Below are 25,882 nucleotides of genomic sequence, written 5' to 3' on the forward strand. Positions count from 1 at the left end.
CAAGCCCCGACCTAATGAGAGCTCAGCTCTGGACAAAACAAAGCCGTGCGCAATGTTTAGACTTGATTGACACCTACTGTGTGCTCCGTGCTACTGCCCCTCACTTGAGATCTCCCTGGTCCATCTGGGCCACAGGCTTCACAAGGCATCCTGCCATGGAACAGCAGGCAAAGATTTAGAAGGCCACTCAGCAAGTACCACTTCTCAAAGATACCCGGATAGTTTTGTGGCTAAAACAAATATAGTACCCAGGTTTTCGTTATTGAATAGAAAAGGTTCAAAGCAGGAAACGTGCACAAAGAATGGACTTTCCCCCCATGGGATTGTCAGGGCCTCTCAATAGCTTCTCCAATGCCCTGGCAGCAGCCCTCACTCCCCACCTGATCTGACCTGGGCCTGCTTCTCATGCCTCGTGCCAGTGTCTCCACCACCTTGCTCCCTGCGCCTTAGCCACACAGGCCTGCCTTCATTCCTGGAACACACCAAACTCTTCCTGGGCTGCATGTCTTGGTGCACACGATGTCCCCACCTGGAGCGCATGCCCCTCCCAAGCCAGCCCCCTTCCCACACTTCTCCTGACCCCTGGCTCTTCCTCACCTTCTCAGTCTGTATTTCAATATCACCTTCCTGGATCGCCAATCCAACATGGGTCCCTCCGTGGTCAATCTCTGTCCTGAGCTTGTTTCCCAACTCTCACCATCTGTAATTGTTCAATTTATTGCCAGCCCCATATGTGTTTTTGATCTTCTCCCCTCTAGGTATTTAGCTACCTAAATATCTCCCCTAGATATTCAGCTACCTACCTACCTATTTCTGGTTTGTACCTCGCTAGATCTTCAGGGCTAGGAATACTAAATGTTCAATTATCATCTGTTAAAGTGATGAAATACCTCAATAAATTGTGCATGGAGAAAAGATGCAGTCTATAAGCATTTTTATTTGTACTAAACTGGTCACAGTGCGAAAACAGCTGTTCACTGGTATTGGGCATAATTATTAATTTCTAGCCTCTATTTCTCCCTACTAAGTACCCAACCAGGTTGGGTCTATGCTCTACTGTAATGTCTTGATTAAAATGGGATTCTTTGTTATTTAACTGTTTAAAACTGGTAATAGAAATTATATCAACAATGATGGTTGGGTTCCCAGATAATCCACAAAAATACGACTGCTACTACTGGTTAACATTCGAAGTGCTTACTGCGTCCCAGGCACTGCTTTAAACACTCATATTTCATCTCAACCTTCACAACAGTTCTATGAGGGAGATATAATTATCCTTATTGACGGAGGAGTAGCTGAGGCCCAGGGGGATTAGCAGCCTGCCCACGGTGATGCCATTGGAGGGGCCTAGCCAGGACCCAGCCAGGACCCAGCCAGGTTCACCTGATGCCAGAGTGCCAGCTCTTACTCGATAGTTCATCCCTTGCTAATGGAGCCCACAGGCTAGGAGGCAGGAGAGATGAGGTGAAGCTGTCTCTTCCTGATTTGGAGTCAGGCAAACCACTGTTTAAAATGTTTTTAGAAAAAATGAATTCATCTTTTGAGCCCCTGTCCGTGAGTCCAAGTAATTCCCTAATTCCTCAAGCTTGCCCTCCCTGTTCCTCAGTTTCCTCCTGCTTCCCTGGACTACTCCATTAAATGCACCGCTAAGCTTAGGCATTCATGACACAGCCCATAATCACCTGCCTCCCCTACCAGTGTGTGTGTACACACACTCACGTGCACGTGCTCACACATACGTGCACGCGCACACACTCACACATACGTGCGCACACACACATATGTGCACGCACACACACATGCGCGCACGCGCACACACTCTTTCAAAAGCTCCAATTTGCTCCCTTTGGCTTTCAGAAGACACAGGGTAAACAAGATACCTAATTAAATTATTTCACCCTGAGGTATAAAAGGAAAATAATTCCTTGACCTTCCTATAGATGCTAAAATGCATAACTTTTAAAAGGTAACTTATTCACAAAGCACCGTTTGAATTATTATACAGCCAAAAGAATGACCGAAATTGGATGGCAATTTCCAGAAGCGTCCAGAAAGAGAGTTGTGTGGCGAAGCCATCTGGCTACTGCTCACCTGATCTTGATTTTTTATTTTTTTAACTGTATTCCTTCTCCATTTCTGAACTCAGCATCTAAGGTGATCCTGACTGTGCCTCTGGTGAACGCAGGAAGGACTGGAAAACTGGGGTTGGGCGGGGAGTTGAGCAGGGGGCTTGCTAAGTGTGTGGAGCTGGAGACCACCTATAGTTTGTGGCTGGATTTTTTAAAACACAACACCTTAATATGTTCTGCCAGGTGTAGTGAAAATGTGCCTGATGAGCTTGAATTCTTATTTGCTTCCAAAAACTCTATGTGAAGGGGAGCCCAAATTAGGAGATGAAAACGCAGAAGAAAAAAAATAATAATAAACTTCAACTGCTGAGTTGTGTGGGTCCAACAAAGTAACAGAATTACACTTCCTTCAAAGCCACACTGGTTTTGTTACTTCCATGTGAACCAACTGGCCTAAGCTGACCTCCATTTCCCTTCCAACGCAGTCCAGCTGTGGCTTTCAACCCCGGCTCGCACATCAAAATCACCTGTGGAACTTCAAAAAAAAAAAAACAAAACTGTTGTCTAGCTCCAGCACAGAGAGCAGAGAAGAGAATCGATCGAGATCAGCCACAAGTACAACATGGCCTGTGCCGCAACATGACCATGTCCAGAGGGCAGGCTGGGGAGAACGGCAAGAACCATTTGGTGGACCCATCTCTTCTCCCTGTCTCCAGGACCAAGCGTGGGAGCCAGCCACCCACCTGCACAGCCAGCCTTCATGAACCCAGCTTTGCCAGCACTGAGGTCTGAGTACCAGGGACAAGGTGATGAATGGTCCTGGCAGACCTGCCAAAGAGCTTCCATTCTAATGGAAACCATACCAGGGAGATTTAAATCCGCCCGTTCTCTTAAAAAAATAAAAAATAAAAAAGAGGAGGAGGCAACTGAAAAGGGTCCCCTAAGCAATTTCAGCACCGAACTTCAGTCCTATAAGCCCGCAGCTTCTCACTCAGTTTTCAGAGGACTTTTTTTTTTTTTTTGAGACAAGTCTCGCAACTGTACATTACCATATTCCATGACCATACTTTTCACCATTAGTAAACAGACACCTTCTCCGAGTAGCTGGGACTACAGGCGCCAGCCACCACGCCTGGCTTTTTTTTTTTTTTTTTTTTTTTTTTTTTTTTTTTTTTTTTTTTTTTTTTTTTTTTGTATTTTTACCTTCTCCGAGTAGCTGGGACTACAGGCGCCAGCCACCACGCACAGCTAATTTTTTTTTTTTTTTTTTTTTTTTGTATTTTTAGTAGAGACAGGGTTTCACCATGGTTTCGATCTCCTGACCTTGTGATCCGCCTGCCTCGGCCTCCCAAAGTGCTGGGATTACAAGCGTGAGCCACCGTGCCCGGCCTCTCAGAGGACTTTTTTGTGTAGTATTGGATTAAAGGAACTGTAAGAGCCTTCTCTAAATGTGGAGAGAATAATACTAGTATAAACCTCAACCTCCTCCTAATTCTTTCCATTTTCATACAATCTCTGAATTAACAAATGCACAACCCTTGCTTCCCCAATCTCACTGCAACCTGCGTGCCAGGCACTCTACAACCCGTTGCTCTACTCAATAGCCTGATTCAGACCATCAGACAGTTTTAGTTCAGTGGCCCTTATGTACCCCACACTCTAGGCCTGGGTGACCACCATGCTCTAACACCAACAGTTTGTCCCATCTGCATTCTGGGTGGCTTATTTTTTTTTCGTCTTTTTTTCTTTCCAATTTGGAACAAGCGCCCATCAAAGGCTTAGGAGATATAAAAGGTGTACAAGAACAACTCCAAGATCGCTTTTAAGAGTCTTTCATCTTTCTGTAAAAACTAAACCAAGATACATAACATGTGAGTGTCACATAATATCGCATGCTAATTCAGAAGCAAGCTATATGAAGCAAAAGGAAACACAGAGCTGTCAGAGCGGGAAAGCCCTGGAGGCACGAGTCAGCGATGACACCACAGGGTATTCAAGGAGCACCAGTGGCCTGCAGGTGGCAGAAACAACGGAGGAACCCGCCTGAGTCAAGGAGGACTCACTAGGTAAGCATGGGAAATAGGGCTGCAGAGGTGGACTGAGCAGTCGATGGAAGGCTCGGAAGTCAGACGTGGCTCACCTGCGACAGGGGCCTCAGCAAGAGACAGGTATGAGGGACACTGTTTTAGGCACATGGATTAAAAACACAGCTGCCATCAACATTGAGTCAGCCTATGTAAATGTCTGGCGCGCCAGTTTATTCTCAACAAGAACTTAATCAGGGTGGCTCCTACCACCTCCATTCCTATCATCAAAATGGTTCAAAGTGTGCCAAAACCCCAGTGTTTACATATTAGAAATTCAAAACTGCTTCCTGACAACCTTCCTGGGCTTTTCACATCCCTGTTTCTCCCCCTACGGAGCAGAATGACTGTTCTGGGAGACAGCTGGCAGCAATGAGTACAAACAGCCAACTGTGTGGCCATCGCGTTGTAATTTTGTTCCCTACACATCTGTCAACTGGGTGTCAGGCACAGGGTGTGCCACTGAGTCAAGCTACAACGAAACCAGCCATCATTCTCTGTCTTTTGAAGGGAGCCAGACACCTGGAGAGTAAATGCCATCTTGTGTAGAGTCACCCACAAGAGGGAATCTGGTGAATTCATCCTCCCATTAATTCATCAAGTATTTAGTCTGTGTCTGTTAACTGCCAGGCACTGTTCACAACAACATGGGCCTAGCAGCAAAGGACACAAAGCTACTGCCCTCTTGGAGCCTGCATTCAGGGGCAGGCAGCCAACTGACAAACCGAGGGAAATACAATATCAGGCCGTGCAAAGTGCCATGCAGGGAAATACAGGTAAGGCAATGGAGTGGCAGGCTGCACTATTGTGGATATTCATGAAATACCACGCTGAGAGGACAGCAGACACCTGAAGGAAGTGAGGGACAGAGCCAAGGGCTACTAAGGGAAAGAGCTTCGGGCAGACGGAGCAGCAAACACAGAGGCCTGGGGTAGGTGGGGACAGCGAAGAGGCCTGACCAGGAAAGCGGCAGGGAGGTGGCATGATCAGGAACTGGGTTATGGTAAGTCTTCCTACCCTCAAAACCACAGAGGGGGGCAAGGGCGAGAGGCCCTGCAGTTTGTGGTCATGGCAATACAATAATAATAACACTCCTCATTCCTTATTTAGATCTGTAAACCCTTCCTAGTCCAGTCTAATACATAAAAGAAAGAAAGAAAGAAATGTAAATAGTGGATTCAACAATAAAAAAGAATAAACCATTAGGTATACTCAGAGTGTATTTTTTTTTTTTTTTCTGAGACAGAGTCTCACTCTGTCACCCAGGCTGGAGTGCAGTGGCATGACCTCGGCTTACTGCAACCTCCGCCTCCAGGGTTCAAGGGATTCTCCTCCCTCAGCCTCCCGAGTAGCTGGGACTACAGGCATGTGCCACCACGCCCAGCTAATTTTTTGTATTTTTAGTAGAGACAGGGTTGCACCATGTTGGCCAGGCTGGTCTCAAACTCCTGATGTCAACCGATCCACCCGGCTTGGCCTCCCAAAGTGGTAGGATTACAGGTGTGAGCCACTGCGCCTGGCCTTAGAGTGCATTTTCTACTCCAAAAAGTTCAACTCATACTTAGTGATGGAAAGTAAATTTGAACATTTTCAAATGTAATGATGATGTTAACCAGTAGAGATGCCCTCAAATATAATATCCTCAATTGTTTTAAGCAGAGGACAGAATGGTCTTTTAATCTAAAACAATATTAGAATATTCAATTAAGTAGTTTTCCATCTCAGTCTACACTTCAAAGGGTGATGCACCGTCCTAAATGGTCTTGGGAGAGATTCTAAACCCTGAGAGTCACTGACACATTTAACTACAGCCACAGAACTATACATTCAGCTGGAGAAGTCAGTGATAATGTCTTCAAGCTTTACTACAAGTGGCAGAGGCAGAGTTGCTAATTTCCTGCTTTGTGGGTGCTTTGTAGCTTCTGAAGACATCTTAATAATCAACTATATCATAAGAAATGTAAAACAAAGAAATACAAACATGATGAAATCTTCCACTTGCAGGAAAACAGATGATCACCAAATTTGGAGTCCTGTCCACAAAAGACAAAAGTCTGGAAGTAACAATCCTTTACGACAATATCACATCAGCCACATTATTAGTTGCAAACATCCTTTCTAAATCCAGGGGTAAGCAGGGAACTAATCCCCAGATATGAGCTGCTCTTTGCATTTCTGAAGCCACTTGAACTTCCAAGCATAAAACTGTGAGGCTCATACCATTGGCAAACAGCTCAGACACAATAACTCAGAAGCTGATTGCATGCTAATTTCCATGTTATTTCTCAACTATGACAGTAGCTCTGTTATCCGATAGGACAAGATATTCTTTTGCCATTTCACTTAGATAAGAAATAGAACTTGCCTGAGCTATAACAGAAATGAGAAAAAGCAAATTATGTCTCTGCTACATGTGAAAGTTTATGCAACTTTTCTTGAACAAGTCAAACCTTCTCTATTCAATCGATGAATTACTACTGAAATAAAGCGGAAAAACTGTGAAGCTTAAAACAGCCACAGAAAGGTTACAATAGTCTGTTAAATAAATAAAAACTTAAGGGAGAAAACAGATCTTTGTTACCACTCAAATTGGAAATACTGGGGTTTTACACGTAGAAGGCAACCTACAGATGAGGGAAACAGTTTAACAGACATTTCTCTCGTAACAAAACTTATTTTTTTCTTCTGATTTTAAAAGCAATGTGCTGATCACACAAAATTTGCAAAATACAGAAAAGTATAAAGAAAATTTCCCCCATGAATGCATCATTTAAAATATTTATATTTTGATAGATTTCCTTTCAACTAATACAATACACACCTCTTTTCATTTTTTAGCAAAATTGGGATATTAAATAGATAATTCATTACATTTGTAAGCATTTTACCTGTAATAACTTTTTCAATATATGGTTGCAAAATCTGCCATTACATGAATGTATTATAGCTGACTTAACTATTCCTCTATTGTACTATTCAAAATGCAAGATAGACAAATTAATTTTAATGTAACAGAGTAGGAAAGATCATTGCTATGGCTTCAGAATATTGTAACTAACCTTTCAGACACTACCACTCGTCAGGTTTTGGTGTGGTATGAAGGAAGAATGTCCGTAATTATCTGAAAAGGTTATTTCAATTCTCTGACCTTTCCCAATGATGTAACTGTGTGAAACTAGATTTTCTGCATATATGACCCCCAAAACAACCTATCCCGACAGACTGATTACAGAAGCAGACATGACAACACAGCTATTTTCTATCAAAGCCAGTTATGAAACAGATTCACAAAAATGGAAAACAATGTCACTCTTCTCACTAAATTTTTTTTTGGTTTTCACTTTAAAAAATCACTAAAGAGATAAATAAAACAATGTGAAACACTCACCTCATACCTTTTTTGTTTTAGGAAGGTTATTCTTCATCATAAATGGCCTTTTTATTAGTATGTAACAGGTTTATTATTGTTTGTTATTTTTAAGTGAACTTTTAAAATTTCTCAGTTTTAATTTTTAACATAGTAAAATATCAATAGATATAACCAAAAAAGAGTTCTTTAAGATTCTCAAATACTTTTTAAAACAGTGTAAAGGGGTCCTGAGGTCAAAAAGATTGAGACCCAGTAGGTAACAGAATGAAGAGTTTAACAGATAAATAAATCCATTAACATTGTGTTTGCTTGTTACTGACTTCTGCTTAAAAAGAGACTGCTCCGAGACGTTGAGCAGATCAGCGGCAGCTTTCTTGGGTGGAATTCTTCCTCTTCCGGCCACATTTAGTCTCTGAATAATTAGGCCCCCAAATACTTGATCCATTTCACCGTTCTATATCAAAATAGTTTTCAAAGCAGATACTACAGGTTTGTGAGGAAACAGCGCCCCCAATAATCAGAGATGCAGATCTCTCACCACAACTACCTCACCACTTATTTGTTAAAAAAAAAATAAGATAAAATATTATCAAAACATTTTTGCTGCGGTAAGGGCAAACTGATTCAGATGACGGTATCTGAAATACCCTCATCTCCATGGTTAATCATCACCTATTTTTACTTCCTCCCACCAAAATTGCACAAGTTAATTCTGTGAATTCTGCAGGGCAAATGGCACCAGTTTCCTTCCACCTGTTAATGCCCAGATCTCAACAGAAATAAGAAAACACCCATTTATTTCCTGTTACAGCTTTACTTTCTAATCAGTAACAATCCAACTGAAAGGCCCAAAACTATTATAACATTACAGATATTTCTAATATCTCAAGAACAGGAATCCTACTATACCATTGTCCTACTCGTCCATATATAGTATTTTCTACACTTTCGTTCTAAAACAACAAAATGGTCACACTTGAAAAACTGGGCTGGGCTGGGCTGGGCATGGTGGCTCATGCTACTTGGAAGTCTGAGGCAGGAGGATCACTTGAGCCCAAGAGTTCAAGACCAGCCTGGGCAACACAGCAAGACCCTGTCTCTAAAAAAATCAATTTAATTATTTAAAAAATTGGGCTGAAAATTAAAACAAACTCTTTCATTAAAACACGTATTTATTGAGTGTATAGCTTGTGCCAGGCACATGTCTTGACACTGAGGATAAAGCAGTAAAACTCCCTGCCTCATGGACTTATTTATCATAGCTTATTTTCTACTGGGGGAAGCAGGCATTTGACAAAGGAGTAGCAATGAAAGTGTGTTGGGTTTTAACAGAGGAAGCTGAGGTCACCATGAGAACAGACCACAGAAATCCAGGGAGAGCATGGAATGAAATGCAGTCCAAAGGGAGAACCCTCAGCAGACATAGGCGCATGGGCTTGGAGCACAAGATGAGCCAGAAGAAGAAAGATGGGGCTCAAGTCTGGGGTTAGCACACAGATACAAACCCAGACTCCCCGGGGAAAGAGTGAGGCCAAGTGCCGAAACAGAGGACACTGAGGAAGAACCAGTTCAATGGATCAGAGAAAACAAGGAAATCTGTTAGAGACTCACTGCCTTTTAGATACCTGCAAAGCATGCAAGGCTATAAAGGATGCACTGACATAGGTGCTTGGGCTCATAAGTTAGGTATGGGCTGGATACATAGATGTGACAGCCAAAATCCTACAGCAAACGAAGCGACTGAAACTGCTGATATTCCTCAGCAGGGTGGCAAAAGTGTCCTCAAAATACCCAAATATAAAGGGGTGGGGAGAGGAAGGGGAGGCTACAAAGGAGGCTGAAGGGGATAATGGAGCAGGAGAAGGAAACCCAGGGTAGAGTGTCTCAGGTGCTCAGAGGGCAGGGGGATGTTTCACAGAGGAGGACACGCTCCACAGTGGGAAATCCCAGCTGGCAAATGCTGCTGAGAGGCCAAGCAGGAACACAACCAAACGGCCCTGTGGAACTTGCAGCAGGGTGGACCTAAGGCCTCTCTGCAGCACTGGCTTAGTTGGTGTGGGACTTTCACAGCCCCCATGCCTGAGGGGCCCCACGCTTCGTTTAGTGCTTTTTTGCTACCATCTTGAAATTCTTAATTTTTGAACAAAGAACCCTGTATTTTCACTTTGCACTGGGCCCAGAAAATTTTGTAGCCAATCCTGACCCTCTGGTATCAGTTTCACTAAAGTAGCAGATATAAAAAATAGAATCTAGTGGATTGAGGAGTGAAAGGGGAATGAAAGAATAAGTAGGTAGCAAAGTGACTTTAAGGTGATCCCACATTCCTCTCCTCCTACTGTTCACCTGTCACCTGCTTCTAACAACAGAAGATGGCAAAGGTGATGAGATGTCACTCCTGTGAAGCCATCATGCTGCAATCTTCCACCCTTGCCAGCTGTAAGGAAGTAAGGACCCATGCACCATGGAACTGCAGGTGACCCAGGTCCCACAACTGCGGGGAAATGAATTCTGCCCATGACCTGAGGGAGCCTGGAAACACCCTTCCTCAGTTGAGCCTCTGATGAGACCACAGCCCTGGTGCCCACCTGGACAGCAGCCTGGTGACAGCCTGAAGCACAGAAACCAGCAAGGCTGTGCCTGGGCTCCTGAACCACGGAACTGGTGAGGGAACCAACACAGGTTGTTTACGATACTGAGTGTGCAATCATTTGCTGTGTAGCAGTAGGTAATAGTACAAGGCAGAAAGTAGAACATGCTCTCAAAACGTTTAATCAAGAGAAGGAGAGAGAAAGTGGTCGCTGAAAGAGGAGAGTTCCAAGAAGGGCTTGGGTTCTGTTTTTGTCTTAAGATAGGAGAGACCTGAGCACTTGTAAATGCTCATGAGAAGGAAATACCAGGACAGAGGTTTAAATCGGAGGTGGGGCCAGGCGCGGTGGCTCACGCCTGTAATCCCAGCACTTTGGGAGGCTGAGGCAGGCAGATCACGAGGTCAGGAGATCGAGACCATCCCGACTAACGTGGTAAAACCCTGTCTCCACTAAAAAATACAAAAAAATTAGCCAGGCATGGTGGCGGACGCCTGTAGTCCCAGCTACTTCGGAGGCTGAGGCAGGAGAATGGCGTGAACCCAGGAGGCAGAGCTTGCAGTGAGCCAAGATCGCGCCACTGCACTCCAGCCTGGGTGACAGAGCGAGACTCCGTCTCAAATACATAAATAAATAAAAATAAATCAGAGGTGGGAGAGAATGGTGGTGCATAAATGGATTTCTAGAGAATAAATAAGATTCCTCTTTCACTATAAACAGAAAAACGAGAAAAGTACAGGTCCAGGAGCAGGCGGATTTGCAAAGGGGCAGTGGGAAGGTCAGAGAATGGCCTTCGCACGACTGTCCCGTGAGCTGTGGAAAGATCATCTGCCGAGGGTGAAATGAGAGGAGGCGGCACGGGCTCAGTGCCAACCTAGAGACTTAAGAAGCGTGGAGGAGGCTGGAAAAGTCATTATGGAGAGGAAGAGGGCTGATGAGGAAAATCTGATTTCCAGGCAGTGTTGAGGCCCTGGTGAGGCAGAGATCAGGATCACAGAGAGGCAACTGTGTAACTTTCTCTGGCAGAACTCAGAAGTCCAGGGACAGGCATGGGTGGGCCGCCCAATCCCCCAGGACAGTGAAGGAAGGGATTCATTCCAGTGTGTTGACAAGCGCATCGCTGAAATGCTGGAATTCAAAAGCAGAGGCAAAGTCCAGCAGGAGCAGAGGGGTTAGAAAGGGACCTGGAATGGGAAAAATCTGATGTTCTTATGGTAATCTGTCAGCTGAGCTGAAGGACAGAAGCTTCTGGTGAGTGGGATCTCTGGATTTCAGCTCAGAAGCAGTTCCTGGTATTAACAGTGTCTTTTTAGGGTAACTCCTCCTCCTAGTTTGAGCACTGAAAGTCCTGTGTCCTGTGAAACTCCTTACTCCTCGGGCTGAACATCCCCATCCCATAAAGCTCCAGCCGCCACTCCAGTCTCAGGCAAACCAGGCTGCTGGTCACTCAGCTCCGGGTGCCATGGAGTCCCTGGTGAGCTTTGACAAATACTGACCCCTGCAGCAGGTGACTGCGAACCAGGGGCCAAAAATTTCAATGAACGAACAAGGAGCTACGACCAGGAAATGCCAGCACTGAGGGTAGAGGACAGAATACGACTGAGACAAGGCTCAACGAAGCAGTGAGGGGAGGGGCCGTGACCCAGAAGTGGCCATGAGGGCAGGAACCTGAGCTCTGCCTCCAGATCCCATGGCACACATGGGGTGGGAGAAGGTGCACTCCCATGCCCAAGGGAACCAAGGCAGCAGTGAACTCGGAGAGTGGCTCTTGGTTAGACCAGGAGGTGAAGATACTGGTGGAAGAGGCTGGCTGATCCCAGGGTTAGACCAGGAAGTGAAGATACTGGAGGAAGAGGCTGGCTGATCCCAGGGTTAGACCAGGAGGTGAAGATACTGGAGGAAGAGGCTGGCTGATCCCAGGGTTAGACCAGGAGGTGAAGATACTGGAGGAAGAGGCTGGCTGATCCCAGGGTTAAACCAGGAGGTGAAGATACTGGAGGAAGAGGCTGGCTGATCCCAGGGTTAGACCAGGAGGTGAAGATACTCGGGTAGGAGCAGGGTGGCTGATCTCGGGGTTAGACCAGGAGGTGAAGATACTGGGGCAGGAGGAGGCTGGCTGATCCCCCAGTTAGACCAGGAGGTGAAGATAATGGGGAAGGAGGCAGCATGGGAGCTGGCTGATCCCAAGGCACAGCACCTGGTGGAAGAGGCTGGAAGGGAAGGGAGGGAGGGTGGGGTGGAAGGGGGAGGCAAACAGCAGTCCCAGGAGCCTGGAAGGAGGGGGAGGGACAGGGCATGAGGGTGGGATCCTAAATCCCAGAATCGTCAGCAACATAATAAATGGCGACTCCAGGGGAGCTGGCATCTGACGATGTCTGTGGGACCCAGTGCATAGGTAGATTTTAACACACTGTGATTGCTAATTGGTATAACGACAGGTTTATCCTGAAGAAATGAAGTTAGGAATTTTCTGAGCTACAGAATGAGTTTTTCGGTTCTCATCGAAAAGTCTGTTGCTCTTGGAACTCAATTTTCAGAGGTCTATTTCACAAATTATCATCCTCGTTCTGATGTTTATTCAAATCTTTGCCCACCCAGGAGTCTCCTTAAATTCCTCATATTCCACAAATGATGTGTGTTATCTGAATCCAGAAAACCCTCATGGGTTTGCAGATATAACTGCCAATAACTGATATAGAAATAGAGAGTGTAGAGAATATTTCTTGACAATAAAAGTCAGAAGGAAGATTCGAGTTATCCTATCCCCATGAAAGGAAGGGGAGAGTACATGTTATGTCGTGGTGAGCTGCGGTTTGCATTGTGCACATATGTGTTACGTTAAGATCATAACATGTGGTGATCTAAGTCCTCGGGAAGCTAGACAGACTCAACATATTGTTCCAGCAAAAACTTTAGCATCATTTAGAAAAATACAGCAGAAAAAATCCCTCAACTCAAGAACACAGGTACTTCTGTTCAGTGTAACTTTCCTCTCCAGTTTTGGGGAAGATGGAAATAGGCCAGGGCTGGAGGTGTGGAGCCCTCACACAGTCAGCTCACAGGTCAGCAGAAGTGACAGGTACTCCAGACTTGAGACCTTGAGGGAAACCAAGGTTCCTCTGCCTCTTCTCTGACGTAATCAAGTTCTTTCTTCTCTTCTCCCTCCTCAATGCAAGGCCGTGCTTCCCCAAACAGGATCTGGGACTCTCGCGCCTACTGAGATGCGCAGAGAGCCTCACAGTGTCAACACCTTCAAGAACCTTGCCCAGCCTCAGCCAACAACCAACCAGGCAGGCTGGGCAAGCCCAGAGGCTCCCGGAAACCAGAAACTAGGGCAGAAACACCCAGCAACTCAGTCCCTTTTCTAAAACCGAGCTACCAATAAATATATATTTATAAATCACTGTCATGAGCCATAGAAAGGGAATGCTTTTATAAATTAAAGCATCCAAATGTTAAGCCAATATTACTTAGGATAGCATTTATCACTGCTACAGAAAAAAAATTATATGTAAATAAATGTGAATGCATACAAGGTAATTAAGTGTCCTATGTTAATATAAGGGTAGCCCATATTTTTTCTGAAATGAAACGACACTGAAAACGCACCTACCAAAAAAATGTGGGGTGTGTGTGTGTGTGTGATCTGTTTGTCTAGGTCAACATTAGATTTTTACCCAATATCTGTGTACACCAAGGCCCAGCAGGGCAGGGTGGTTACACAGTGTATGTAGCAAGACAAGCCATAGCCACTGTGAGAATGACTGCCCAAGAGGAAGGACAGTGTTTAAATCTCCTTAGACAGGTACCGACAGGGACTGGAAATGCTATTTCCACAGTGGCTACCCAAGACATTCTCTCCCTAACCCTAACCAAGAAATAAGAAGCAAATTAAAGGCCAGGCGCGGTGGCTGACGCCTATAATCCCAGCACTTTGGGAGGCCAAGGTGGGTCGATCACTTGCGGTCAGGAGTTCAAGACCAGCCTGGCCAACATGGTGAAACCTCATCTCTACTAAAAATACAAAAATTAGCTGGGCGTGGTGGCGAGTTCCTGTAATCCCAGCTACTTGGGAGGCTGAGGCAGGAGAATCACTTGAACCCGGGAGGCAGAGGTTGCAGTGGGCTAAGACTGCACCACTGCACTCCAGCCCGGATGACAGAGTGAGACTCCATTTCAAAAAAAAAAAAAAGAGGCAAATTAAACTCAGCACATATCAGTGTTTTGTTGTAGTCACGTTCATTTTTTTTTTTTTTTTTTATCCACAACTATGAAGGAGGAGGTGAAGGCAATGAGCAGAATGCTTTCAAATCAAGTGCTATTTTGCTAAAATCAAATATGTCTTAGCTCAGGCTGCTATAACAAGCTGCCATAGGCTCGGGGCCTTAAACAACACTTGTCTATTTCTCACAATTCCAGAGGCTGGGAAGTCCAAGATCAAGGTGCCGGCAGATCGGGTGTCTGGTGAGGGCTCCCTTCCTGACTGGCACACAGCCACCTTCTGGCTGTTTCCTCACATGGTGGACAGCAGGGAGAGTGAGAAAAAAGCTCTCCTGTCTCTTCTCCTGGAAGCACTAATCCCATTCTCAGGGCTCCCCAAGGCCCCTCCTCCTAAAACCATTAACATAAGGGGTTCAAATTTCAACATATGCATTTTGGGGGTGACACATACATTCAGATCATAACAAGTACTTCAAAATATATTATCAGGCCTACAATCTTCACTAGACAGTCAAATTTTACTGGAAATAGATATTTTCAGAGAAAATGTATAATTATCAGGATCCTAGACACTTAATAGAGCATGGATAAAATACTGCAGATAAAAGTTAGTGAATACAAAAAGATTTCTTAAAAAGCTAAGTAAAAGGCCACTCATCCAGAGTTTGACAGACATGGTTGGCATCGGAAGAAATTTTAGGAAAAAAAAATAGTTCACAACTACACAAGACACAGCCTATTACAAACCTCTCTTCCTGGCGAAGACACACTATTCAATACCACTTACTATAACAACATATAATTTTTATTTAGTCTCATACGGGTCTGCTATTCTGTTAACAAGTCTAAGTTCACACAACATTTTCTAGAGAAGGACTACATTATTCAACAGCCATAGAAAGGTCCAGTGTTTTATTCTTACCTCAGATCTCTATTTTCTTGTTTATGTTTTAATCATGAGCATTCAAGGTGGTGAAAAATCATCCTTTAGCAAGAGAAGAGTTAGCCCAGGAAGTCATCCCCATCCCTGTCACCCATCAAGGCCTAAGTGACAAACAGTTACAGAGACTGACCTAACCTCACCTCGGTAGATATCGGCAGGCTCCTCAAGCCCAAGGTAGCAAATAAAAAGATCGCAGTAAGAATGCACCTTCTGACTATGGTAGTTCCTTAGAGCAGTGAAGAAGAGCACCCAAAACAAGAATTAACCATCCCCCAAAGAGCTCTCTTTCTGGATATCAAAAGAGCCACAGTTCAAGTTCAAAGAGAAACACTCTAGCAACTTCTGAAAGCAGGAACTGTGTGCAACTGAATGACCTCATCCGGCACAGAAGCCAGAGCAAACAATGAAAAACAAACCGTACCAACTCTGGTACCAGTTACTGACCTTCCAGACCAAGAGAACGTGCTGGTGGCACTGGTGAAATGTACTTGTTGGTAAAAAAAAAAAAAATCAGCTCCTCTACTTGTAAACAAATATGCACGCAGACCTCTCCAGCCCTGGGTGGGTACCATCTCCGTTCTGACACTCACACAACCTCACTGCAGGAAGCATGCGTGAGTCAACCTCCAATTGGAGGAGGCCAAGTTCTCGCACTTCTTAGAGCATCACCACAACACCTACAGCGTGGAGGCCTGAGACCAATCAAAATGGCCCTCCCAAGGCTAGGATTCATGGCATCACAGCCCACTTTATAAAATGTGCTGAGAATTTTCTATGGGGAAGGGCTATGTTTCACATAGCGGAAGACAGGTGCGGTGGTGTGCACCTGTGGTCCTAGCTACTCCAGAGGATCGCTTGTACCCAGGAGTTTGAGGCTGTAGTGCACCATGATCACATCTGTGAACAGCCACTGCATTTCAACCTGGGTGACAGAGAGACCCCCATCTCTTTAAAAAAAATATATATATATATATATACACACACACACACACACATATATATGTATGAGTGTGTCTGTGCATATATGTATGTATAGGTGTATGTATATATACATATATGTATATATGTTAGAGTGGAAAAAAACTACAAGCAGAAGGGACTTGAGTTCCAGTCCCAATTCTGCCCAACTATATCTGTATGATCTCTGGGCTGAAGGATCCTCCCCTCCAAAACAAGGAGTTTCCTTCCAGTTTTAGATTGTTATTACTAAATTATTAGGAAATAGCAAATATATATCAAAGCAGCAAGAGTGGAATTACCATTGCAGAGGCACATACAGACACTCACTTGGTGACATCTGGCCCACAAGTACATTTCAACTCCTGCACCAAGCCCAGTGCATGGCAGACACCAGCTACCTCCCAGTGCCACAGCCCTGCTCAGTCAGTGCACTGTGGAGAGAAACAGGCTTGGTGGAAAGCTCTGAAAACTGTCTGCTATGGTTTGACTCTGTCCCCCAAAGTTCATATGTTGAAACTTAATCCTCAGTGCAACAGTGATGAGGCCATGAGGGCTCCACCTCATGAATGGATTAATGCTGTTACCGTGGAAGTGGGATATAAAATGGAAGAGTTCGGCCCCCTTCCTCTTTTGCCCTTCCACCTTCCACCATGGGATGATGCAGCAAGAAGGCCCTCACCAGATGCAGGCCCTCGACCTTGGAATTCCCAGTCTCCAGAACTATAAGAAACACATTTTTGGCTGGGTGTGGTGGTTCATGCCTGTAATACCAGCACTTTGGGAGGCCAAGGCAGAAGGATCACTTGAGGTCAGGAGTTCAAGACCAGCCTAGACAACTAACATGGTGAATGAAACCCCATCTCTACTAAAAATACAAAAAAAAAAAAAAATTAGCAGGACATGGTGGAACATGCCTGTAGTCCCGGCTACTTGGGAGGCAGAGGTAGGGGAATTGCGTGGACCCCAGAGGCAGAGGTTGCAGTAAGCTGAGATCACACCACTGCACTCCAGCCTGGGCAACTCCATCTCAAAATAAATAAATAAGTAAGTAAGTTTCTTTTCTTTGTAAATTACCCAGTCTGTGGTATTCCACTACAGCAGCATAGAACAGACTACAACAGCGTCTATAAACAATGCTGTTCAACTCACACTTGATTCACTTGGATTCCTTCCAAATGATCATTGTGGATACGTGATATTAAAAAAACAAACAAACAAACAAAAACCTAGGCCCAGGAGTTTATCTGCTCTTTCTGCTCCTTCTCTCAGAATCTACCCTTCCCATGACACAGGAAATATTTTGGTGCTCTCAACATGAAATGCCACAAGACACCAGGGTAGATACTTAAGGGTTCAGCTTTCCTCTGCTTATAAAAAATGCAAAATATCAGTTCAGTAAGAACAGGGTTTAGTACAATACACAAACACTACTGAATATGCATGCCACCCTGAGAAAAAATCTTGAATTAGTATTTAATAAATAGATAACAAGGTAATATTCCTCAGGCATCCTGACACAGTTATTCCCAGCTGAATCTGTAAGAGTGAACTGTTACTCTTTACATTCTGTACCCTGAGACATCACAATATGTATGCACGATGGATATAATCTATCCAAAATCTCAAAACTGAACCCTGGTTTTGTTGTTGTTTTAACCTACACATTATTAAGAAGGATCTTCAGTAGGACATTTTGCAGACCAGCACAAATGTGCCCTGGGCAAACAGCATTTGGGAAACACTGCTCCCACCTACACTTGCAGAGTTCCTGCCAATCAGGAGTTTCCACCGTCACCCAAGTCTCAGAACAAAGCCCATGTGGCTGATCACAACTGTCCACCTCTTGGCAGCCAATCAGACTAGCAGGCCAGACATACTGTTTTTATCTTGGACCATAACTGGCCAAGAGAGGAGACTGAGAAAAGGCTTAGCACACAGACCTCTCACAGATTATTAGTACATTTTAGTCAACTCCTAGCAAAAGAATTACGAAATTATACTGTTAGTATGAAGGGTAGGAAATAAAATTACTTGATTTTTAATAACATTACATTCACACTTTTCCCCCAACATCTCCACCCCCGACACAAGTCATATATGGCCCTATAAATTCTGTATGAAGATGATGAAATCTCTTCGTAATTCGTGTATAATTGGCCACAGCTAGCAAATAACAGGATGATCGAATCCAGGCCTGTTTTATTCCAAAAATCATATTACTCTAGGGTACAGTGTGCCCCATTGGAGAACACACCAGGAAAAGAAATATGACCTCCTTTATTAACAGTCTTTCATACTGACCTTTAATGAAAACACTGACTTTACTGACCATTGGGAAAGTAGCTCATAAAACTAAGTTATCTGTATGAATCAATAATAAGCACTAAAGGGGTTAAGCTTCTTGCACTGAATAAAGCAGGTGGCATATTTTTTAGAATTTCTACTTTAAGTAGCTTGTACTTCCCTGTACTAGGGATCACATGCTAAAGAAGCTTTTTGTTTGTTTTTTTTTTTTTGAGATGGAGTCTTGCTCTATCGCCCAGGCTAGAGTACAGTGGCGCACTCTTGGCTCACCGCAGCCTCCACCTCCCAGATTCAAGCGATTCTCCTGCCTCAGCCTCCTGAGTTACTAGGATTACAAGAACGTGCCACCACACCAGCTAATTTTTCTATTTTTAGTAGAGAAGGCATTTCACCATGTTGGCCAGGCTGGTCTCGAACTCCCGAGCTCAAGAGATCTGCCCGCCTCAACCTCTGAGAGTGCTGGGATTACAGGTATGAGCCACTGCACCCGGCCAAGAAGCTTTTGAATGGAGAGCACTACAAACACAGCCAAGAAACAGCACTGTGTGATGGCCTGGACACCAAGGGAACACCACACACGTCACAAAGGAGCTCACGCAGGCACAGGGGCCCAGGGAAACCTAACATCTAAAAGATCTTTAGGGTACAGCTTCCAAACTTTTCTAACAGCAACTGACAACCAGAAAAACATTTTACATCACAATGCAGACAGACACATGTGTGCACAGGCTCACAAAACAATACAAATACCTCATATGGGCACATATTTCCTAATCTACTTTATGTTTTAAAATGCAGGCTGTGACCCTCAGTATAAAACCACTGAGTCAGATCCAGCAAGGGATGAAAAAATAAGCAATGTGGTCTATCCATACAAGACAGATATTAGGCATTTTTCAGCCTTAAAAAGGAAGGAAATTGTCACACATGCTACCACAAAGACAAACCTTGAAGACATCACACTAAGTGAAATAAGCCAGTCACAAAAAGATAAGTACTGTATGATTCCATTTATATGAGCTGCCTAGAAGAGTCAAACTCACAGAAAGTAGAATGCTGCTTCCCAGAAGCTGGGAGAAGGGAATGGAGAGGAATTATATTATGGGTACCAAGTTTTGGTTTGGGATGATGAAAAAGTTCTGGAGATGGATGGTGGAGATGGCTGAACAACAATGTGGTTAAAATTGTTTACCTTGTTATGTATATTTCACCACGATTTTTTAAAAAGCCACTGAGTTGGCCACGCGCAGTGGCTCACGCCTGCAATCCCAGCACTTTGGGAGGCTGAGGCAGGTGGATCACGAGGTCAGGAGTCCGAGACCAGCCTGGCAAACATGGTGAAACCCCGTCTCTACTAAAAATTCAAAAATTAGCTGGGCGTGGTGGCAGGCACCTATCATCCCAGCTATTCAGAAGGCTGAGGCAGGCAAATTGTTTGAACCCGGGAGGCGGAGGCCGCAGTGAGTGAAGATCACGCAACTGCACTCCAGCCTAGGCGACAGTGCGAGACATCTCAAAAACAACAACAACAACAACAAAAAGCCACTGAATTAGAAAGCGGTGAACAGTGGGAAAACTCTCACAAAATTATGGCTTTCTGTACTATGTGATATTAGTAAAACTGGCACAATTGGAACAAAATATTTACAGTAGTATTCTGTGGCATTAGAATCCTAACAGTACAAACACACCTTTGTACTTTATTTTTTTCCTATCTATAAAACAGGAATAAGGCTACTTACTACAAAATGAAAGAAGATTGCAATGATCAAAAACTATTTTATTAGAAAAGTTGAGAATACTATGAAAATCTACTTAAGAACAGAAATGATCAGATCCCTGAATAGAGCAGGGGTATTTTATTAGATTAAATCTTCCCAGAGTATTTGGCATCAGTAATGTGTTGCCTCTATTAAACACGATGAAAAAACAGAAACACTGATTTCAAGCAGATTGGAAAAAATACATAATAATGCACGGCTTTTTTGATCAATAATTGTTTCTTCATATTGTCAATGTATGCTTACAAAGCAGTTTCTCTATTCAAACGCTTCCACTCACTGACAGAACACTGCTTATGATGAAATCTTACAGAAAACATGCAAATGCCTTTTATGGTTGCATATGCCTCCTTGCCTCACAGGGCCCAACTGAGAAAATATTCTAATTGCGTATTCTCAATGTGTACTTACAAAGGTGTTTCTCTGTCAAATCCTTCCATTCCCTGAAAGAAAACAGTTTATGATACATCTTAAAGAAAGCATGCTCATATTTGCATTTTATTGCTGGATTTTTCTGCTTGGCCTCCTGCGGCCCAATGGAGAAAGAATCATGTTCTAATAACGTATTCTCGATGTGTGCTTACAAAGGTGTTTCTCTGTCAAACTCTTCCATTCACGGAAAGAAAACAGCTTCACGTCAGTATTTTAAAAAGCGAGCTTACATTTGCCTTTTATAGCTACAAATGTAAACTTGCATAGTACAAAGAAATAAAAAAAGAAATGTTCTAGTTTTAAAAATGGTTTCTTTTTAAAAACTGTATTTCCAAAGGTATACAGATCAATATCAGAGTGTTAGCCCCTGATTTTCAGGTTGAGATCCTGGGATTTCAGCTCCCAAGATGGCAGGAGAGGCCCTGTTCTCTAATGCTAATCTCAGCTCATTTCCAAGTGCCAAGCCTTGAAACTCAGATCTGTAAACCTCTGCTTATAACATAACAACACAGGTCCACATTAATAACCATGATGAAGCAGGCCCAATGTTTTCAACCCCCAATGTGAACAAAAGTATTAACTTATAATCTACAGTTTTCTGTGCATTCTCCGATATTGAGTCGTTTCTCTTTAAAATAAACATTTTTGGACAGTTAATATTTCTGTAACTGCAGCCAGCCAGGAAATACATTGAGTTACACGAAGTTTTTTTATTAAAGGTGGTATGGCTAATGCCACCTAAAAATGGCTCCCTTCCCCCAGTTCTTCCCAACGGAACTTAGTCCTAAAGCTGACACCCATTTTCATGTTTAAATAAGAGCTTCACAACGTCTACATCCAGAGCCAGTGCATGCGGGTACAAAGCTTTCTTTCCATTTGGAAAAGTTCATTACATAAAATGGTAATGACTCCGCTTCCAAGCAGAATGAGCAACTATGCTAACATTTCTGTTATCTGCAAGCAGGTGCCAGCCTCCCTAATGATAGGGAAGTTCCCTGAGGGCCAATATCCTGCACTTATCTGGGTCCTGGATGCTGGATCCTTCATTTAGAGCTGAACAAACATCAGTTGAATTAATACATTCCACAAATTCAATCCAGTCTCACTCATCTGTCTTCACTCTGCCAAACCTCTTTGAGTAATTTCCTCAACGTTAGAAATATAGTGAAGAAAAGTCTAGAATAAACAAGTTGCTTCCCTATCACGGAGGCACATTTCCTTCGGAGATTCTGAAATAACACCACTGGCTTATAAATATGACAAGTCTTCACTGGGGAAAAAAAAGAAATCCATCAGACTTGCCAAGAGAGGGGATCTTGCCAAATTGCTCACTTTCTGGTCCTGTTTATAGAGTGAGTGATAGCAGTCTTCATTTGGACATATTTTCCGGAGTCCGGAAGCAGCTACTGGCCATTCAGAAGGCAAGAAGACCTCACCAACTGCACCCTCGGTCACAAGAAAGAATTATTTACTTGGGATTTCCTGTTCAGCAAAAGAAAAACAGAACTATTTAAGAAGAGATTAGAACAAGGAAGAATGGGGCAGAAGAGGAGTATGCATGGCATGCCTGGCAAATCATTGTTGGGAACAAACAATGACAATCAAATTTTAATCTAAAGAATGCCACAAGATAGCTCACCTGTGGTTTATCACTACCCCAAGTACTGATCACTCAATCAGGGTCTCCAAAAAGTATAGCGTGTTTTCATTCAAACGCAAGCTAAAAATGACAGCCTTGTTCACACACTGTAAGACTTTACCAAAATTATAACGAAGAGAAAAAAAAGCTACACTCCTTTTCTATTAATATATACAAGCCTCTCAGGAAAATCCCCGGTGACAAACACCTAGAAAAAACCCATTCGTTGTATGAAGCACTCGGCTCAAGTCCATAAATTGATTTTCTAAGATGTTATCTTAATTTGCTTCTGAAATAATTACCAATTTGACATACCAATTGTGAAAATTAATTTCTTAAAATGTAAGCTTCTCCAAAGAAGGGTCAGCCAGCTAAGCATCATTTGGAAACACCCATACCAATGAGTAGAATTCCTTGAACAGAGGAAGACACTAAGCCCATGAATGAAAACAAACTAAACTCTTTTGGAAACAGCAATGAAGAAGCCACATTTCAATCTTCAGAAGCCAGTTACCTGGTTGCTGTAAAGCAGTACATATCTAAAGTCTCTATTGCAAAGTAACCAAAATCTCACAATTAGAATAAACAGAGGAAACCAGTCAAAGGGTCATCTCAAAACCGTTCCTACCTCTCTACCCGGCTGGCAACTGCCCTAAAATTGCAACCCTAGGCTTTATCAAGCAAAGAAATGGAAACTCTACTTAAGCAAATCCAGAAATTTCTGTTAGTTGCATTACCCAAGTAAAAGCACACAAGGGCAACAGAATTTCAAAACCAAGTTGGTTACTCAATACCCCATATTAGGAGATAAGAGGAGGATAAAACTGTTCTGTCATTCACTAGTTCCTTCCAAAGAAGATTTGGAGTGTGTTAAAAGTCATACATGTCTCATGCCTGTAATCCCAGCATTTGGGAGGCTGAGGACAGATCACTTGAGGTCAGGAGTTCGAGACCAGCCTGGCCAATACGGTGAAACCCCGTCTCTACTAAAAATACAAAATGTAGCCAAGCATGATGGCAGGTACCTGTAGTCCCAGCTACTTGGGAGGCTGAGGCAGAAGAATTGCTTGAACCCAGGAAGCAGAGGTTGCAGTGAGCTGAGATGACGCCATTGCACTCCAGCATGAGTGTTACAGCAAGACTTCATTTCAAAAAAAAAAGCCATACATTCAACTAGGTAAATAAAATAACATTAGAAAGCCAGGCCGGGTGCGGTGGCTCAAGCCTGTAATCCCAGCACTTTGGGAGGCCCAGGTGGGTGGACAATGAGGTCAGGAGATCAAGACCATCCTGGCTAATACGGTGAAACCCCATCTCTACTAAAAATCCAAAAAAAAAATAGCTGGGCATGGTGGCGGATGCCTGTAGTCCCAGCTACTTGGGAGGCTGAGACAGGAGAATGGCGTGAACCCAGGAGGCGGAGCTTGCAGTGAGCCGAGATCATGCCACTGCACTCCAGCCTGGGCGACAGGGCGAGACTCCGTCCCAGAAAAAAAGAAAGAAAGTCAAGGCCACCCTACAAAAGAAACAGCAAGTGTTATACACAAGGGCTAATATAATTTCCAGATCTCTGTATTAAGTGTGACTTTGAGTTTCCTGGGGGCCAGGACCAAAAATAAAAAGGTACATACTATACACTCTTAGGAAAAAAAATAAGTATCCATCTTCTCAGGGAAAAGAAAAAAATATCACGGCATGATTGTCTAAAAGAAGTTTTCCACATGGAATGTTACACAAGGAACAATGCACTACAGCATGGACAAAAGCCTTTATTCATTCATGCCAAATAAAAGCACACTGAACACATGGCTGTGATTTTAAAAAAAACTGTTAAAGGCCAAAGGCATAGGATTATGCCTAGCCTTTAATTCACTGGTCTTTAAATGATTTTAATTCACTGAAAGAAAATGCTAGCAGGATCCTCACACTTGGCCTCCCAGGATCCTAACTTCATACCAAGATGCAACGTAATGTATTCTGCAGAACGTTCTTCCGAGAGATCATTTCCTTCTGTTGGCTTACTGAGAGCACAGTGATTAAAACCTCCAGAACTCTTACTCTGTTGCTTTGGTAAGTTCAATAAGCAATCTCACCTGGCTGAATACACCTGAAGTTACAGCAAATCAGAGCAAGAACTAAAGCAAGTCTCTGCTGCTGGAAACAGCAAGTACAAAACCCAAAGTCTATGAAATGTAGGTTCTAGCGGCCGGGCCAGGGGAGGAGGAGGACAGGCAATTTGCAAATGAGCACGCACATATCTGCAATTGGTCTGGTGCAGTGCTCGGAAGAAAAATGTCAAGAGCTGAGTAAGAGAGCATCACGGGTCAGATGCCACATTTATAAAGGGTGGCCCAGAGGCCTCTGCAGCACATTTGGTGCAGGCTTTCCTGAAAGGGATCTGGAAAAACACAGAGGCCCTGGGCAAGCACGTGAGTCACTGCTCAGGGAAAACAGCAGAGGCCAATGTGGCTGCGGCAGGGTGCCAGGAGGGAAGCTGCTGGAACCCGGGTCAAGCTCAGCCTCAGATACATTCCACAACTCAAGAAGCAGTTGATTTAAGTCTCAGAGTTCCAGGCCACCAAATGCAGTGGAAAAATTAACTGGCCTGAAGGACGTTCGTTCAGAGCCATCCCTGCCACAGCCTCATCCAGCCATCAGGATGTTCCCAGCAGACATCTAATTCTGGCTGCCATCACCGGCAGGTGTCCACACCAGGAGCAGTTTTAAAATCAATGCCCAGCCAGGCACCGTGGCTCACACTTGTACTCCCAACTCTTTGGGAGGTCAAGGCAGGATGACTGTTTGAGGTCAAGAGTTGGAGAACAGCCTGGGCACCATAGCAAGACCCCGTTTCTACAAAAACATAGTAAAACTCACGTGAGCATGGTGGTGCACGCCCACAGTCCCAGCTACTCGGGAGGCTGGGGTGGGAGGATCACTTGAGTCCAGGAGTCTGGGGCTGCAGTGAGCTGTGGTCACATCACTGTACTCCAGCCTGGGCAACAGAGCAAGACCATGTCTCAAAAAAATAAAATAAATATGAATAAAATCAATGCCCATTTATCATAAGGAGACATGCTGTACAGAATTTGGTATTGTTTAAAATTGTATAGGATGCTTGCCCAAGTTGACAGTTTCAACTTTGGCATATTGTTGACACATTCTTTGTGACTAAACACTCCCAGTTATGGCACATAAGAATAAAACCCTGTCTTCAACCATAAAGAATATCAGCAGCAGCCTGTTTGCCATGGGTTACCAAAGGGATCCAAGGTTGCTAAGATACTTCAATTTCAAATATCCTGCTTTCCTATCCCCATAAATACACACTTAGTTTTCAAACAATTCACTCTAATCCTGATTAGATAATGAACTGTGACCACATCTCTAGGAGACAATGGTCCTTCTAAAAACAGTACCAGAGCATCAAAGTGTAAGTTATTGCAACCACATACCCACATATTTTTGTTTTTTCTTTTTTTTTTTTTTTT

The 25,882-nt window shown here is 43.7% G+C and overlaps 1 protein-coding gene across 3 annotated transcripts in view; it reads right to left on the bottom strand.

The window, feature by feature from the left end:
- The window catches only part of FAM107B (family with sequence similarity 107 member B), a 251,898-nt gene that overhangs the window by 37,587 nt on the left and 188,429 nt on the right, over positions 1 to 25,882 (bottom strand). The window contains exon 1 of one of the 3 annotated variants that reach the window (XM_012499528.2): positions 15,416 to 15,619. The exons of the other annotated variants lie outside the window; for them this stretch is intronic. The gene's annotated coding sequence lies outside the window, so the exon portion shown is untranslated. Of the gene's footprint in view, positions 1 to 15,415; positions 15,620 to 25,882 lie in introns of those variants that run through there. 3 annotated transcript variants of the gene reach the window in all.

This window comes from Nomascus leucogenys, chromosome 9 (assembly GCF_006542625.1).
Source record: "Nomascus leucogenys isolate Asia chromosome 9, Asia_NLE_v1, whole genome shotgun sequence".
NCBI classification, from domain to species: Eukaryota; Metazoa; Chordata; class Mammalia; order Primates; family Hylobatidae; genus Nomascus; species Nomascus leucogenys.